At 46.9% G+C, this 16,863-nt stretch overlaps 1 long non-coding RNA gene across 2 annotated transcripts in view; it reads left to right on the top strand.

The window, feature by feature from the left end:
• Positions 1-13,526, top strand: part of LOC309650201 — a 34,550-nt gene extending 21,024 nt beyond the window's left edge. For both annotated transcript variants that reach the window (XR_014257448.1, XR_014257449.1), the window contains 3 exons: positions 3,657-3,837; positions 10,643-10,920; positions 11,096-13,526. This is a non-coding gene — a long non-coding RNA (uncharacterized lncRNA). The remainder of the gene's footprint in view (positions 1-3,656; positions 3,838-10,642; positions 10,921-11,095) is intronic.
• Positions 13,527-16,863: the final 3,337 nt, after the last annotated feature.

A 16,863-nucleotide genomic window follows, 5' to 3' on the forward strand; every position in this document is an offset into this window, starting at 1 on the left:
CTGCAGCTTGCCCTCCGTCTCCTATTGCCGACGATCCTTCAGCTCTACCATCTCCCACCTCCTCTCCCTCCTCCAGTCAGTAACTCTTCTTGCCTGTTCACTTGATGCCAGCCCTTGTATGTTAGCTGTTGTACTGTACCACTGTACTTTTCAAGGTACTGTACTGTAAGATTAAAAATGTTTTCTTTATTTTTTTGTGTTTGTTTTTTATGTATTATTTGTGTGAAAAGTATTATAAACCTATTACAGTACAGTCCTATATAGCCGATTGTGTTAGTTGCATACCTAGGCTAACTTTGTTGGACTTACCAACAAATTGGACTTACGAACGCACTCTCGGAATGGAACTTGTTCATATGTAGGGGACTTACCATAATTGCAAACAGTTTCTCGGCCTTTCTTTGTCTTTCAAGACATTGATATTTTTGTGTCTGGGCCAGTTGTTTTAGAGAAGGTGTAAAGGAAAAACTCACTTCCTGTTGTGTGTCTCCTCTATTCTCAATACTTCTACAATACCATATCACTTCTGATGCCAGATATGTGGTTTTTCCACACATCAAGCGTTTCTGAGACACCAGCTGAGTGTCCTACAATTTAACTCAATTCTGGGCCATCTACCTGGAAATAGTGTCAGATCCTGCAGGTTAAGGGCTCAGTCCTATAAGACTGTCCCTTCCCCACATACAAGACACCAAGGGAAAGTCCAGGTTGATACCTGTGCTTCTAACCAACCAGCTATGAATCAGTCGTTCCCATCACTTCTTCCTTAGGTTTGATTAATTTGCTAGAGAGGCTCACAGAACTCAAGAAAACAGTTTACTGGACTTCCCTGGTGGTCCAGTGGTTAAGACTCTGTGCTTCCAATGCAGGGACGCAGATTCGATCCATGGTCAGGGAACGAAGATCCCACATGCCACACACTGCAGCCAAAAAAAAAAGAAAGAAAGAAAACAGTTTACTTACTAGATTACCAGTTTATTACAAAAGGATACAACTCAGGAACAGCCAGATGGAAGAGATGCACAGGGCAAGGTATGTGGGAAGGGGCGTGCCACCCTCCCAGCACCTCCACATGTTCGTCAACCCAGAAACTCTGTAAACGTGGTCCTTTTGGGGTTTTGTGGAGACTTTGTTACATAGACACGATTGATTAAATCATTGGCCATTGGTGATTGAACTCAATCTCTAGCCCTTCTCCCCTCCCTGGAAGTTTGGGATTGAAAGTTCCAACCCTCTAATCGCATGGTTGGTTCCCCTGGCAACCAGCTCCCATCCTTAGGGGCTTTCCAAAAGTCACCCCATTAACATAAACTCAGGTGTGATTGAAGGGGATTTGTTATGACACTTGTTATGACACAGGACATTCCTTTCACTTTTATGGCCCTGGCATTATTTCAGAAACCAAGGACAAAAGACCAAATACTAAAAGAAAAGATACTCCCATTGCTCTTATCGATTGGGAAATTCCAAGGGTTTTAGGAGCTCTGTGCCAGAAATGGGGACAAAGATGAAATATATATTTCTTATTGTAAATCACAATATCACATAATGTCCCCTAGGTTATTTGTTGTTGCTGTTGTTTTATGAATAAATCAGGTTGCAAATTTTTGGCAGGAAAGCCTAGAAATACTGTGTGTCCTTCTTGGTGCCTCATATCAGGAGGCACAGGACATAATTCATCCCATTACTGGTGATGTTAACTTTGATCCCTTGGTTAAGGTCACGTGTGCCAGGCTTCTCCACTCTAAAGTTACCTTTATCATCTTTGTGATGAATAAATAGTCTGTGGAGGGAATTCCCTGGCAGTCCAGTGATTAGGACTCCACATTTCCACTGCAGGGACCACGGGTTTGATCTCTGGTCAGGGAACTAAGATCCTGCAGGCCATGTGGCCAAAAAAAAAAAAGTCTGTGGAAAGACGTTTGAGACCCTGTAAATATCCTGTTCTCCAACAAAAGTTTACCTAAAGATTTTAACATCCTTTAATGTTTCTTGCCTGAATCAATTATTACTATGTTGGGTTCAAGACATGAATTTCCTAATTCTTCCTCTGTATTTATTAATTACAGTCTACTGTAATTTCCCTTCTTCTCCACTTATTATTATTATTATTTTTTTTTAATAAATTTATTTATTGATTGATTGATTTTTGGGCGTGTTAGGTCTTCGTTTCTGTGCGAGGGCTTTCTCCAGTTGCAGCGAGCGGGGGGCCACTCTTCATCGCAGTGTGCAGGCCTCTCGCTGTCTTGTCCTCTCGTTGCGGAACACAGGCTCCAGACGCGCAAGCTCAGTAATTGTGGCTCACGGGCCTAGTTGCTCCGCGGCATGTGGGATCTTCCCAGACCAGGGCTCGAACCCGTGTCCCCTGCATTGGCAGGCAGATTCTCAACCACTGCGCCACCAGGGAAGCCCTCCACTTATTATTTGTTTTTAGTTTTAGGATAGCCATGTGTTCATTGCTCATGTATTATTTAATGTATTACAATCTATTAAGTCATTATCCATTTTAATATGTATATTGTTCCATATTCATCCAGTGGGGGATTTTTCCATTTGATTCCTGTGTCCTCTTCAGTTTTCCTCCTCCTTTTCCTCTTCCCCTTCTCCTCCTCTTTCTCTTTCTTCTTCTCCTCCCCACCTCTCTCTTCCAGGCACTCTTTGTATTTCCTCTGTACCAGCCCTGGGAGTTCTTCAAGGAATTCTGTTTCCCATCACAGACAGGTCTATTAGAAGCCAAGATCTAAACACAGGGTAAACTCAGTACTTCTGGAAGTACCACTGCTTCTAGAACCTTTATCAGACACAGATAGGATATATAAATATTGTATAGTAAATTCATATGACACCTTTAAGTGTGGTCCAACACCGCAAGGTTCTGTCTCATCCTCCCTCCCACATTTGTATCCCCTCCCCAACCCCAGTGTTATTCTCGATCACAACGCTGTGTGTTGCCGTCATTGCACTGAGCACAATTTATATTTATTGTCCATCCCCTCACTGCAGTGTGAAGTTCCATGAGTCCGTGCTGTGGTTCATTGTATCTCCAGTGCCTTGCTTGGTGCCAGGCACACAGTAGACACTTTATATATTTGTTGAATAAATGGCTACTTTTCCTTGGTTGGTCCCAGGGAATTCCCTGAAGGATTCTGCCTGCCCCTTTCAGGTCCCTGCACATCCTCTGCCTGGTTAGGGCCTCGCTCTGCGTTCCAACTGCCTGTGCTCACCCGATCACATCACTATCCCACCATGATATCATCTGTTGGCTCACCTGACTCTCTACTGTCAGCTTCATGGGTGCACGGGCTGTGATTTGTTTATCTTTGTTCCCCAAACCCGGCTAATGCCTCACACATAGTAGGTGCTCCATAAATATTTGTTGAATGAAAGAATAAGTGATTTTGCCAAGAAGTGGAGGTACCAGAATTCAAACTTGGGTCTCCAAAGTGACCTCCTCTTTCCCCACGTGTTCCATCACTCCCCAGAGGAGAGGAAAGAGGACCTGGCCTTGAAGACCAGGTAGGATTTGGTGAGTAGAGAAGAGGAATCAGCTTTCCAAGGTTAGGTGGGCAGTCATTAGCCTGTCATCTACTGTTTTGACTTTGTACCTTCTCTATTTCAGAGTTTCCTGGTTACAAGGCTTTTACTTTTATCCTCAGCTCTCCATCCGTTTAATATCTGCCTCAAAGTAAGACTCCGCCCAGACGGCACTGAATGTCAAGAGGGGGCCAGGCTCCCAGATGGTGTGTGCACTGGACCCCCCTACCTGGCCTGGCTCTGTGGCCTGAAGCTCAGACTTGGTTGTGTTGGCAGCATGGTGCTTGGTGCTTGACCTGACAGGTAATGTGATCAATCTAGTTTGGCCCCTGGCCCTTGGCACCTGCCTCAGCCTTGGCCCTGTGCTGCAGCTTGACTCAGTTCTAGCTTGGCTGTGATGGTTCAGACCATCTGGCCTCTCTCCAAGCAGGCGAGAATGGTAACAACAAACACAAGTCCAATACCTCGATGGCAGCCGCCTCAGACCTTTTTGGGAAGGCAAATGTAAATGCACAAATCAATCAAAAAAATACACTCGTCATGTCTGCCAACAGCCATTAACCCCTTGGCTGGAGATGGGTTGGGAAATGGGAAACCTGGATTCTGGGCCCCACTGGCTTAGGGCCTTTGGTAAGGCCTTGGATGAACCACCCAACTCTTTGAGTCTCAAGTGGGAGAATGGGCTGAAAAGAAATCAGGCCTGGGTGTGGGGAATGCCTCTAGAGTGGAGAGCTGGGGCCATATCATGGCATCTTTAAAGCAGTGTATTTTGTCATTGTATGATTGCTTGTGGCCAAAAAATCGTGGACAAAACCTAACGCACACAGGCAGCCATTTAAGGAACAAGCTCTATTATATATTGTTAAGTTAAAAGAGCAAAGATGTAAAACACACATGTACACAGACACACACACACAGACAGATGCACATATAACTTGCATATGCACAGCCTATGTTTCTGGAAGGAGACACACAAAACTGGTACCAGGGTTTCCCCTGCAGAAGGGGAACTGGGTATGTGCGAGTCTGCAGTGAGAGAGAATTTGTACTATATACTCTTATTCCCATTTGCATGTCTCATCTGGTCTAAATAAATGAATACAATGAGGTGGGAATTATCAACATATTTTTAAAATGCACATTTTCAAAACTTACCTCAGTTTAAATCTAATGCATATCTATATGATTACATATACACACACATATTTAACACACACACACAGAGACAAAGTCTTATATGATATATATATATAGGGAGAGAGATAATTTTGTAGTTATATACATGTATGAATATGTATAAATATACATCTGTGTGTGTGTGTATATATATATATATATATATATATATATATATATATATATATATACACACACAACTCGACATAAATGTTTCAATGTAGAAATATGAGCAGCAGTCTACTCTGGTCTGAATGAGTTGGAAATTCAATTATGAGCAGTTTCAAGGGCAGAGACCATATCTGCCAGCTCACTGCTGGGTCCCCTCTGCCTAATGCAGCCCCCGCCCACAGTCGGAGCCCAGGCCTGATGAGAAGCCCACAGGTGAGCCCTGCCTCACCTTGTGTTGGTATCTAGGTGGAATATTTTTGAACGTTTGTGTTTTACTTTGTGTTTTCATAGTCTCATGTTTTAGTTTGTGCAAAACATTGCTTTCATAGTTTATCTTCCTTGATCCTCCAAACAAGCCTGGGAGGTGAGGGTTGTTATCTGCATGTTACAGAGGAAAAAATGAGGCTGAGACACTAGAGGCCCAGCCCAAATTTGCACAGCTGTCCGCTAAGAGGACTAATTGCAACCAGTCTGAACAGTGACGGCTGCCATTTCCTGTGGGACCGTCACCATGCTTGGCACTGTATGTGTACAGTGTTACTTAATTTAATCCTCACAAAAAACCTCTATGGTGATATCATGATCCCCATTTTATGGATGAAAGAAAACTAGACTCAGAAAAGTAAGGAAGGCAAATGAGTACAAAGCCAACTAGTCAAGGGCCAGAACCTGGTCTCTGCTTTCTGTCTGTTGCTTTTTCTGCCGCACATGGCTCCTCCCTTAAGCTCTACGGCAAACTTTAGGGAGCATCTGCGTCTCCACCTAGAGGGTTTGTTAAAGCATCAATTGCTGGGCCCCTCCGGCACCATTTCTTTTTTTTTTTTTTTAAATTAATTAATATATTTATTTTTGGCTACGTTGGGTCTTCGTTGCTGCGCGTGGGCTTTCTCTAGTTGTAGTGAGTGGGGGCTACTTTTCGTTTCGGTGCATGGGCTTCTCACTGCAGTGACTTCTCTTGTTGCGGAGCACCAGCTCTAGGCACACGGGCTTCAGTAGTTGCAGCACGTGGGCTCAGTAGTTGTGGCTCATGGGCTCTAGAGCACAGGCTCAGTAGTTGTGGCGCACGGGCTTAGTTGCTCTGCAGCATGTGGGATCGATCTTCCCGGATTAGGGTTCTAACTGGTGTCCCCTGCATTGGCAGGTGGATTCTTAACCACTGCACCAGCGGGGAGATCCTCCAGCAGCATTTCTGATTCTGTAGGTCTGGGAAGGAGGATTTGCATTTAAGGTTATGCTTCTGCTGCTGGTCTGGCACCTCGAGCTAGGACAGCCTCTGACCCCACTGCTTCAGAGTCCTGCTCAGGCTCTGCTGGAGGGGTCCCCAGGGCAGAGCCTGGGCCTGGAGCTGATGCGTGGCCCTCAGACGAGCAGGACATAAGGCCTCCACCTCTGCCCCAAGCTCCTGTCTGTGGCTGAGCCGTTAGCGTTTTTAGCAATAAAAACCATCCCTGTTGTTTATAAGCAGAAAAGCAGTTTATCAGAAGGCCATAGGCTCCCAGAATCACCAGCAAGCCTGGATAGCCAGGTCAAGGGAGCCGCAGCATGGACACAGACCAAAGCTCCCTGCAGATCTGGCCTGGTGAGGGTATGCCCGCCACAGGCCCTGCGGGACACACGCACAGCCAGGACCTCCAGCACCACTGGCCCTGGACGCTGGAGGCCGCTGCTGGCCCTGGGATGGATGTGCTTCTTGTTGCTTTGTTTCTCCAGCCCTCAAACCAGAGTCTGAAGGGGCAGTGGTCCACCTGGCTCAGCCTGGGTCATGTGTCCCCCATCAGCTGCAAGGGATGCTGGGAAAGTGAACCTCTGGCTTTAGGGTCTCTAACGAGGGTGGATGGCTCCACCTCCTAGCAATGTGCATATGGTAGGAAATTGCCCAGACAGGAGGGTCAGATCCCGGGCCGCCAAATGACACCAAATGCCCACGCTGGTGGCAGCTTTGTCCTTAGGCTTTTGGTGGAGGTTAAGGCTTGTTTGTTTGCATGTACTTAAGTCATGTTTGGGCTCATCAGTTAACAATTATTGAGGTACCGCTCTCTGTTCACCGCTAACAAATAGTTATTGAGCCCTCACTTGTATGCAAGGAGTGCAAAGCAATTTTCATTATACCAAGAGGACATTGTAGTTGGATACAAGGAACATACTCTGTAGTCTGTCTGACCAGGCATTATTTTGAGAAAACATATTGGTCTTCTCCCCTAAACTGCAATGGAGGGGCAGGCCCCATTTTTCAGGGAGCAAAGAGAATGCCTGATTGAAGCATTCATTCGCCTAACCTGTCAGCTCAGGGGCTGCTGTGTGTCCGGCTGTGCAGTGCAGGCATGGCAGATGACAAGGACAAAGATGAGGTGTGTACAGGGCCAAACTCACGTGCACGACTAGGGCAGGAAACAGGATCACACCGGGAGGCTGAGCAGCAACGAGTTAGCTCTGCCCAGGATGTTCTTCGCAAAGAGTTTAGCAAAAGATGGAAAGGCCGTAGCACTTAAGCAATGAGCTTGGGTCTCAGACAGTGTGGTTCTCAACCAACAGAAGTTTCCATACTGGCTTTTGTATCTCCAGCATCTCCTCCCCTCACACCCATCGTGCACCCTATTGCCAAAGAATCTTCTAGAGACAGTATTTTATTAGGTCACAGGGTGGTTCCATCTCCTCACTGGTCCCCCTCATTCTCCTGGTCAGACTCACGTACCCAGTGTAGGCCGGGCTCACCCAGCCCTCTCGGCCACTGCTCCCTACACGGCCCCTGCGCCAGGCATTCTGGCCACCTGGTCATGTCTGGCGGCCTTGCTCAGTCTCACCTCTGAGTATATGCTGTCCCCTCCAGCTAGAAGCCCTTCCCGAACTTCTCTCCTCTCCAATCTGTTCCTGGCCTTCCTGGATCAGACCTCTCCTCTTTCTGGCCATCCAGCTTTAACTTCCCTGCGTGCTCACCCTCTGTCCCATTCACTTAACACTTGGCCATTCATTCATTCAACAAAAATGTACGGAGGCCCACTAGGTACCAAGTGCTGTGGTGGGTGTTAGTCCTGGAGTGAGAACAAGAGGCTCCTGCCTTCAAGATGACAAATGTCCACCAAGTAAAAATCTCGCTACCCTGGGAAAAGGGCCACGAAGGGGAAGTTGTACTGTGTGGGCCATGAGAGGATGTCACAGGGCAGCAGGAATGCAGCTGGGATTAGATAAGGCCTCTTGTGGAAGGGTCATTTACACAGGCAAATTTGAGTTGGAGTTAACCAGGGAGAGAGAAGTTTATGAGTATTTCCAGCTACAACTCTAAAACAAGAAAACGTAGGGGAAACGCTTCATGACTTTGGATTTGGCAATGATTTCTTGGATATGATACCAAAAGCACAGGCAACAAGACTAAAAATAAGTAAACTGGACTACAGCAAAAATTCAAACTTCTGTGCATCAAAAGATACATCAATAGAGTGAAGAGGCAACCCCACAGAATGGGAGGAAATATTTGCAAATCACATATTTGATAAGGGGTTACACATTATAAAGAACTCCTTCAACCTCCTCCAAAAGAAAAACTTGATTAAAAAATGGACAAAGGGGCTTCCCCGGTGGCGCAGTGGTTGGGAGTCTGCCTGCCAATGCAGGGGACACGGGTTTGAGCCCTGGTCTGGGAAGATCCCACATGCCGCGGAGCAACTAAGCCCGTGAGCCACAACTACTGAGCCTGCGTGTCTGGAGCCTGTGCTCCGCAACAAGAGAGGCCACAACAGTAAGAGGCCCGCGCACCGCGATGAAGAGCGGCCCCCACTTGCCTCAACTAGAGAAAGCCCTCGCACAGAAACAAAGACCCAACACAGCCAAAAATAAATAAATAAAAGTGAAATTCTTTAAAAAAAAAAAAAAATGGACAAAGGACTTGAATAGACGTTTCTCCAAAGAAGATTTAAAAAATGGCCAATAAGCACATAAAAAGATGTTCAACACCTCTAGTCATTAGGGAAATGCAAATCAAAACCACAATGAAATATCACCTCACAACAGTTAGGATGGCTAATATTAAAAAAAAAAAAGCCCACAAAATAACAGGTGTTGGGAAGGGTGTGGAGAAATTGCAACTCTTGTGTGCTGCTGTTGGTGGGAATGTACAATGGTACAGTCACTATCAAAAATAGCATAGCCATTCCTCAAATAATAAAAATAAAATTATCATATGATCTGGCAATTCCACTGCTGGGTATATACCCAAAAGAATTGAAAGCAGAATCTCGAAGTGATATTTGGACCCTGATGTTCATAGCAGCATTAATCATAATAGCCAAAAGGTGGAAGCAACCCAAGCGTCCATGGATAGAAGGATATATAAACAAAATGTGGTATATCCATACAATATTACTTGGCCTTTAAAAGGAAAGACATTCTAACACATGCTACAACACGGATGCACCTTGAAGACATTACACTAAATGAAATAAACCAGTCACAAAAAGACAAATACTATATCATTCTACTTATATGAGATACCTAGCATGGTGAAAATCATAGAGACAGAAAGTAGCATGGTGGTTGCCGAGGGCTGGGAGGAAGGGGGAATGGGGAGTTATTGTTTAAGGAGTACAGAATTTCAGTTTTGCAAGATGGATAGAGTTCTGGAGATGGATGGCAGTGATGGTTGTACAACAATGTGAGTGTCCTTGACACTACTGAACTGTGCGCTTAAAAATGGTTAAGACAGTGAATTATATGTTACGTGTATTTTACAACACCTAAAAAAAATTTTAAAAACCCATAAAATATATTTTAACATAAATAATATATTTCCTGGGAGGGGAAGAGCATCCCTAGAAGGCAGACGAAGGCCCAGGGGTGGGGAAGACCTGGCGGAACATGGTGTGGGAGGGGCAGCGGCCGGCTGGGAGGCTGGACTCGACATTTGGGAGTTGATCCGAAGGGCAGAGGGAAGCCATTAAACCGGGTTCAGGCCGTGGAGGGAGGAGATTTTGCTTTAGAAAGATCACGTGGAAAAGATTGGAGGGAGGGACAGAAGAGGCAGGGAGCTGGCTGGGGACTCCAGGAGAAAGACGATGGCAGTTAAGGCTGAGGAGGAGGCGTGGAAAGGGAGAGACGCGCATGGCCTTGAGACGTATTCACAAAACAGAACAGCAACGCGACTTGGAAATGGTCCCGAAGGAGAGGAGGGTCCAAGGGCAGCTCGGATGGCTCAAGCACCTGGCTGCATGTGGGTGCCATACATCAAGATGGGGACCTCCAGAGAGGAACAGGTCTGAGACAAAGAATTCCATTCTGATCGTGTTAGGTTTGAAGTACCCATGAAATGTCCAAGCAGAGAAGTCTGCCTAGTGCTTGGGTATTTCAGGTTGGAGCCAGGCTCAGGGTATAAATGATATTTTAAATAAATGCTATTTAAATCTGTGGGAGGGGATCACCCAGGGAGAAAGGGGAGGGGGAGAGGAGAAGTAGAGGCTGGCTGAACCCTGAGGAACTCCAGAAGACTGCATGAGGAGCCCCAATGGGGCAGGAGGGGAGGATGGAGTGTCAGGGAGCAGGGAGGGGTCGGCTGTGTTGATTTAACAACATGGAGGTTAAAACAGTTTTGGTGGAGCTGGGGAGGCGGAAACCAGACTGCAGTGGGTGAAGATGTGGTTTGGCCGCAGGGGGATGGGGTGGGGGATGGTAGCTGAACGAGGGCTCCAGGGCCAGTGGGAGGGGGAGTTTATAGTAGATTTGATCATTTCTGTTAACTGTTTTAAATTCTCCCCTTCTGTTTTATCTGGAAAAGGAATGCCTGCTCAGGGCAAGAAGAATTCACACTGTGAGGTGGTGGGAACTCCTAGGATCTTTCATAACAAAGGGATTCAACGGTTCAGAAGGCTGGCGCTGGATGGTGACCCCTTCCAGAGTCTCCTGCCTTGAAGGACAGTTCTGCCTCTGGGGCTGGTTGGTTGGTTTCTCACATGGGAGATACCGGAGTGCGCCTGCGCATTGAAGGGATGGACCGGAGGGGAATCCTGGGCCCGTGCCTGGGGCTTGGCCTGTACCCTGTACCGGGAAAGGAGGGTGAGCAGGGGGTGCAGGGGCGGGAGTCTCATCCACAGCTGCTGCTTTTTCTCTGAGGGCTGAGGTCCTCAGCTGGGAGTGAAAGGGGGAGGGATGGGGGACGGGGAGGAAAGAGGAGAAAGTCCAACTTGGCTCTCAGGGTCACTGCGTTGGTCTCTGGCTCTCGGTCCCACAGCCTGTTCTCAGCAGAGCAGCCTGATGGAGCCTCTAAAACGTTCAGCGAGATGACATCACTCCTCCATTTCAAACCCTGCAGTGACTGCTCACATCGTCATCACTCGCCTCCCTGCTCTGCATCAGCTGGCCCTTCCCCTCCGACCTTGGCTCCTGTGTCCTCCCTCCAGCCACACAGGTTCCCAGAGTTCCATGAGCACCAGGCATGCTTCTGCCACAGGTCCTTTGCACCAGCTGTTCCCACTACTGGACCAGCTTCTTGGCCTTGGCACTATTGACTCTTTGTCTGGCTAAGTTTTTGTCGTGGGAGCTGTCCTGTGCATTGTAGGATGTTTACAGCTTCTCCCTTCTAGATGCCAGTAGCACCTCCACATACACACAATTGTGATGACAAAAATGTCTCCACATGTTGGCTAAAGTCCCCTGGGTAAGAGGGAGGAAACACCACTGGCCTGAGAACCACTGGCCTAGAAGAGGTTTCCCTAGATAGCCACTAGATCTCCTCCCTCCCCTTTTCATGTCTTTGCTCAAATCTCTTCTGCTCAATGAGGCCCACCCTGACCACCTCATTTAATCCTGCATCTGGCCCTGGTCCCCAATTCCTGGTCCCTCATCTTGCCCTTTTCCTTTTTGCCATAGCAATGGTTACTTTCTCACATCCTACTTGATTTACTTATTTCTTACATTTATTATGTGTTTTCTCCCATTCCAATGCAAGCTCCCCAAGGGCAGGGGGCCTCAACAGTTTTAATTACCGATATGCCCCAAGTGTCTAGAACTGTGCCTGGCACATAGCAAACATAAAATAAATATTTTTGAATGGCTTAATAAACTCGAGGACCTTAGATTGCTGTGGAGGGCCTCGCTGAGGTTGATGCGTGTAAATTCACGGTGATTCTCCTCTTCTGAGGTCACATACTGCCTTGTATTGTAAGGTGACTTTTCCACATGTGGGTAAGCAAGCCCCTTACTTACCAGAGGCCCAGAACCATCTAGGCTCTGTCTTTGTGTCCCCCTCACCCGGTGCAGTGACGGGCACGTAGCAAAAACGGTTTGTAGGATGAACTGTGATGACTAAGTTTGGGGCTGGGTTGAAGGAAGGGGGGGATCCGTGATGATCAGAGATGGAAAGGGACATTGAACAAAGGCAAGAGTCACCCATGAGGAAGTGTCCTGGGAAGCACCCCCAGGCTGGGTAGCGAGATACAGAGGGGGCTTCCAGTTATGCAGAGGGAAGGAGGGCCTGGCCAGGAACCCGGCACGTGGTCAGAAGGCCTCAGATGGTGGGATCTGAGCTTCCTCTGTGGGTGTCGTTCTCCCAGGTGGGAGGTAAGCTTTGTAAGGGAATGAGCCAGGGCCAGGACCTCTCCATCACTTTTATATCCTCATTATTCATCTCCTTTCCCATTCCAAGAGAGAATTTAAGATATTTAAAAGACTACATGAAAAACAATAAGAGACTACACTAAAAGCAGGGAAAGGACAGTTTCAGGGTGAGGAGGTGACAGTAAAGGAATATGAGGGGACTTTCGGGGTGATAGAAATGCTCTTTCTCTTGCTTTGGGTATTGGTACATGGGTGTCAACATTTGAGTTGTCAAAACTCATCCAGTTGTCTGCATAAGATGTGTGCATTTCACTGGATGTAATTTTACCTCAATGAAGCAAAGAAGGCGAAAGAGGAACGAAGAAGCAAGGTGGGGCCATCACACGCCAGGAACAAGTATAAAATGGTTACCACAATGCCCCAGTTGCTTTGTGTTGGGGGAGGGGACCACAAATCTGCTTTAAATATCCCAGCAGCTGATGTAGGAAGGGTGACTCAGTCAATAACATGATTCTAGGAGTCTCTGAGATTAACAACCAACCAGTTGCTCAGGAAAACTCCTCCTGCTCTTGGTATTAATATCAGTCCTGGAGGAATTTCTCCTGAGATCCTCCTAGCAGGGTGGGTAAAGAATTGGCCTCCTGGTCAGTCTCCCAAAGCAATAGAAATAAAAACAAAAATAAACAAATAGGACCTAATCAAACTTACAAGCTTTTGCATAGCAAAGGAAACCATAAACAAAATGAAAAAATGACCTACCAACTGGGAGAAAATATTTGCAAATGATGTGACCCACAAGGGCTTAATTTCCAAAATATACAGACAGCGCATACAACTCAACAACAACAAAAAGAAACAACCCTATCCAAAAATGGGTAGAAGACCTAAATAGACATTTCTCCAAGAAGACATACAGAAGGCCAACAGGCACATGAAAAGATGCTCAACATCCCTAATCATTAGAGAAATGCAAATCAAAACTACAATGAGGTATCACCTCACACCAGGATGCCTTTTTAATGATGGCCATACCTCAGAATGGCCATCATTAAAAAGTCTACAAATAACAAATGCTGGAGACCAGCTGTCGCCAACATTTTTGGCACCAGGGACTGGTTTCGTGGAAGACAATTCTCCATGGATGGTGGTTGGTGGAGGCGGTGGGGGGGGAGGGGGCGGTGTGGGGGGGAGGGGGCGGTGTGGGGGGGGCCAGGCGGTAATGAGAGCGATCGGAAGCGGAGATGGAGCTTCACTTGCTCACTCGCCTGCCGCTCACCTCCTGCTCTGCAGCCCGGTTCCTAACGGGGTGGGGGTGGGGGGGGCGAGGACCCCTGCTGGAGAGGGTGTGGAGAAAAGGGACCCTCTTACACTGTTGCTGGGAATGTAAGTTGGTGCAGCTGCTGTGGAAAACAGTATGGATTTTCCTCAGAAAACTAAAAATAGAATTACCGTATGATCCAACAGTCCCACTCCTGGGCATATATCCAGACAAAACTATAATTCAAAAATATACACGCACCCTTATGGTCACAGCAGCACTATTTACAATAGCCAAGACATGGAAACAACCTAAATGTCCATTGACAGATGAATGGATAAAGAAGATGTGGTACATATATACAATGGAATATTACTCAGCCATAAAAAAAGAGTGAAATAATGCCATTTGCAGCAACATGGATGCAACTAGAGATTATCATACTAAGTGAAGTCAGAAAGAGAAAGACAAATACCATATGGTATCACATACGTGGAATCTAAAACATGACACGGGGGCTTCCCTGGTGGCGCAGTGGTTAAGAATCTGCTTGCCAATGCAGGGGACACAGGTTCGAGCCCTGGTCCAGGAAGATCCCACATGCCGCAGAGCAACTAAGCCCGTGTGTCACAACTACTGAGCCTGCGCTCTAGAGCCCGCGAGCCACAACTACTGAGCCCTTGTGCTGCAACTACTGAATCCCACGCACCATAGAGTCCGTGCTCTGCAACAAGAGAAGCCACCGCAATGAGAAGCCCACACACCACAATGAAGAGTAGTCCCCGCTCGCCACAACTAGAGAAAGCCCGCGCACAGCAACGAAGACCCAATGCAGCCAAAAATAAATAAATAAAAAATAAATTAATTAAAACATGACACAAATGAACCCATCTGTGAAACAGAAACAGAATCATGGACATAGAGAGCAGACTGGTGGATGCCAAAGAGGAGGGGGTTGGGGGAGGGATGAAGTGGGAGGTTGGGATTAGCAGATGCAAAGTATTATACATAGAACAGATAAACAACAAGGTCCTACTGTGTAGCACAGAGAACTATATTCAATATCCTATGATAAACCATAATGGAAGATAATATAAAAAAATGAATATACACACACATATATATGTATATATACATATATAACTGAATCACTTTGCTGTACAGCAGTAATTAATACAACATGGTAAATCAACTATACTTCAACAACAAAAAATTTTTTTAAATTAAAAAATAGAAATAAAAAAAGAATTGACCTCCTCACAAAGGAGGTCTCTCACAAAGGTTTGAGAACAAGAGTCATGGGCAGTTCTCGAAAAGACCCTCCTTGCATGTGGGCTGCGGCATCACCGGCAGCACGCTCTGGTAGAATCAGCCCGGAGGTCGGTGATAAGCTCTGACCCCTGGCCGACCCTCTGCTTCTGGGCTTGGCCCAGGCTGTCTCAAGAAAGCAAGAGTTGTCAGAGGAGCCGAGCAAGGAGTTCTACCTCCCTGACCCCGTTTCTCTTGCAGAGCTTGGAGCCTGAAAAGTGGCAGTGAAGTGGCAATAGGGGCACCAGGAAACCCCCGTGGTTGGTGGAGCACAGACTCTGCTTCCTACAGACATGAAGGAGGAGTCGGGTCACAGACTCTGGGGAGAGTTGAGGGGCATGACAAGGACTCAGGCCTGGGAAGAAGAGCCCCGACCCCTACCCCAAGCCTGCCCTGGAGCACTAACAGTCGGGTGACAAACCATCCAGATTGTCTGGGATTGAGGTGTTTCATAGGACCCCAGAATTTCAGTGCCAGACAAATACAGATGACCTGGTCACCCTAGAAAGGAGTTTCTTCAGGCAAAACCAACACCACAGAGAAAACCTTCCTTGAAAAGAGCTGCAGCGGGGAATTCCCTGGCTGTCCAGTGGTTAGGACTCCAAGCTTTCACTGCCAAGGGCGTGGGTTCGATCCCTGGTTGGGGAACTAAGATCCTGCAAAAAAAAAAAAGAGAAAAGAAAAAAAAGGGGGGCTGCAGGGAGTCCTGTAGGGACCAGGCACAGGGTGCTCAAATGCTACAGCGGCTTCAGGGATTTTGGATCTGCAGAGACAGACATGGAGCAAGTAAGTAGGTAAATAATTAGATACAGAGGGCTGTGAATGGGGGTTTGGGGATCACATTACAAAAGCCCTATCTAATTGGGTACAGAGAGTGGGGAGATGGTCAGGGAAGGCACCACTGAGGAAGGTAAGTGTGATTTGACATGTTAAGAATGAGTGAGAATTAGCAAGGTGTAAAACCTTACATTTATGGCCAACCAATTTTTAATAAGGTTGCCAAGTCAATTAAATTTGTTTTCAGGGCTTCCCCGGTGGCGCAGTGGTTGAGAATCTGCCTGCCAATGCAGGGGACACGGGTTCGAGCCCTGGTCTGGGAAGATCCCACATGCCGCAGGAGCAACTAGGCCCGTGAGCCACAACTACTGAGCCGGCGCATCTGAAGCCTGTGCTCCGCAGCAAGAGAGGCCACGACAGTGAGAGGCCCGCGCACCGCGATGAAGAGTGGCCCCCGCTTGCCACAACTAGAGAAAGCCCTCGTACAGAAACGAAGACTCAACACAGCCATAAATAAATAAATAAATAAATTTATTTTAAAAAAAAATTTGTTTTCAATAAACGGTGCTAAGACAAATGAAGTGCCACATGTAACAAAAGTTAGCCACAAATAGATCACATATCTAAATGTATGAGCTGAAACTATAAAACTTGTAGAAGAAACAAGACTTCCCTGGTGGCACAGTGGTTAAGAATCCACCTGCCAACGCAGGAGACATGGGTTCAAGCCCTGGTCGGGGAAGATCCCACATGCCGTGGAGCAACTAAGCCCGTGCGCCACAGCTGCTGAGCCTGCGCTCTGGAGCCCGCGAGCCACAACTACTGAAGCCCGCGTGCCACAACTACTGAAGACCGTGCACCTAGAGTCCGTACTCCGCAAAAAGGGAAGCCACCGCAATGAGAAGCCCATGCTCCGCAACTAAGAGTAGCCCCCACTCGCCGCAACTAGAAAAAGCCCGTGCACAGCAACGAAGACCCAACGCAGACAAAAAAACTTAACAATAAAAAATAAATAAATAAAAAAGAAAGCATAGGCCTACATCTTTGTGACCTTGGATTAGGCAATGATTTCTGAGATATGACACCAAAAGTACAAAAGT

The sequence above is a fragment of the Balaenoptera physalus genome, assembly GCF_965194825.1.
Source record: "Balaenoptera physalus genome assembly, chromosome: 20".
Taxonomy (NCBI): domain Eukaryota; kingdom Metazoa; phylum Chordata; class Mammalia; order Artiodactyla; family Balaenopteridae; genus Balaenoptera; species Balaenoptera physalus.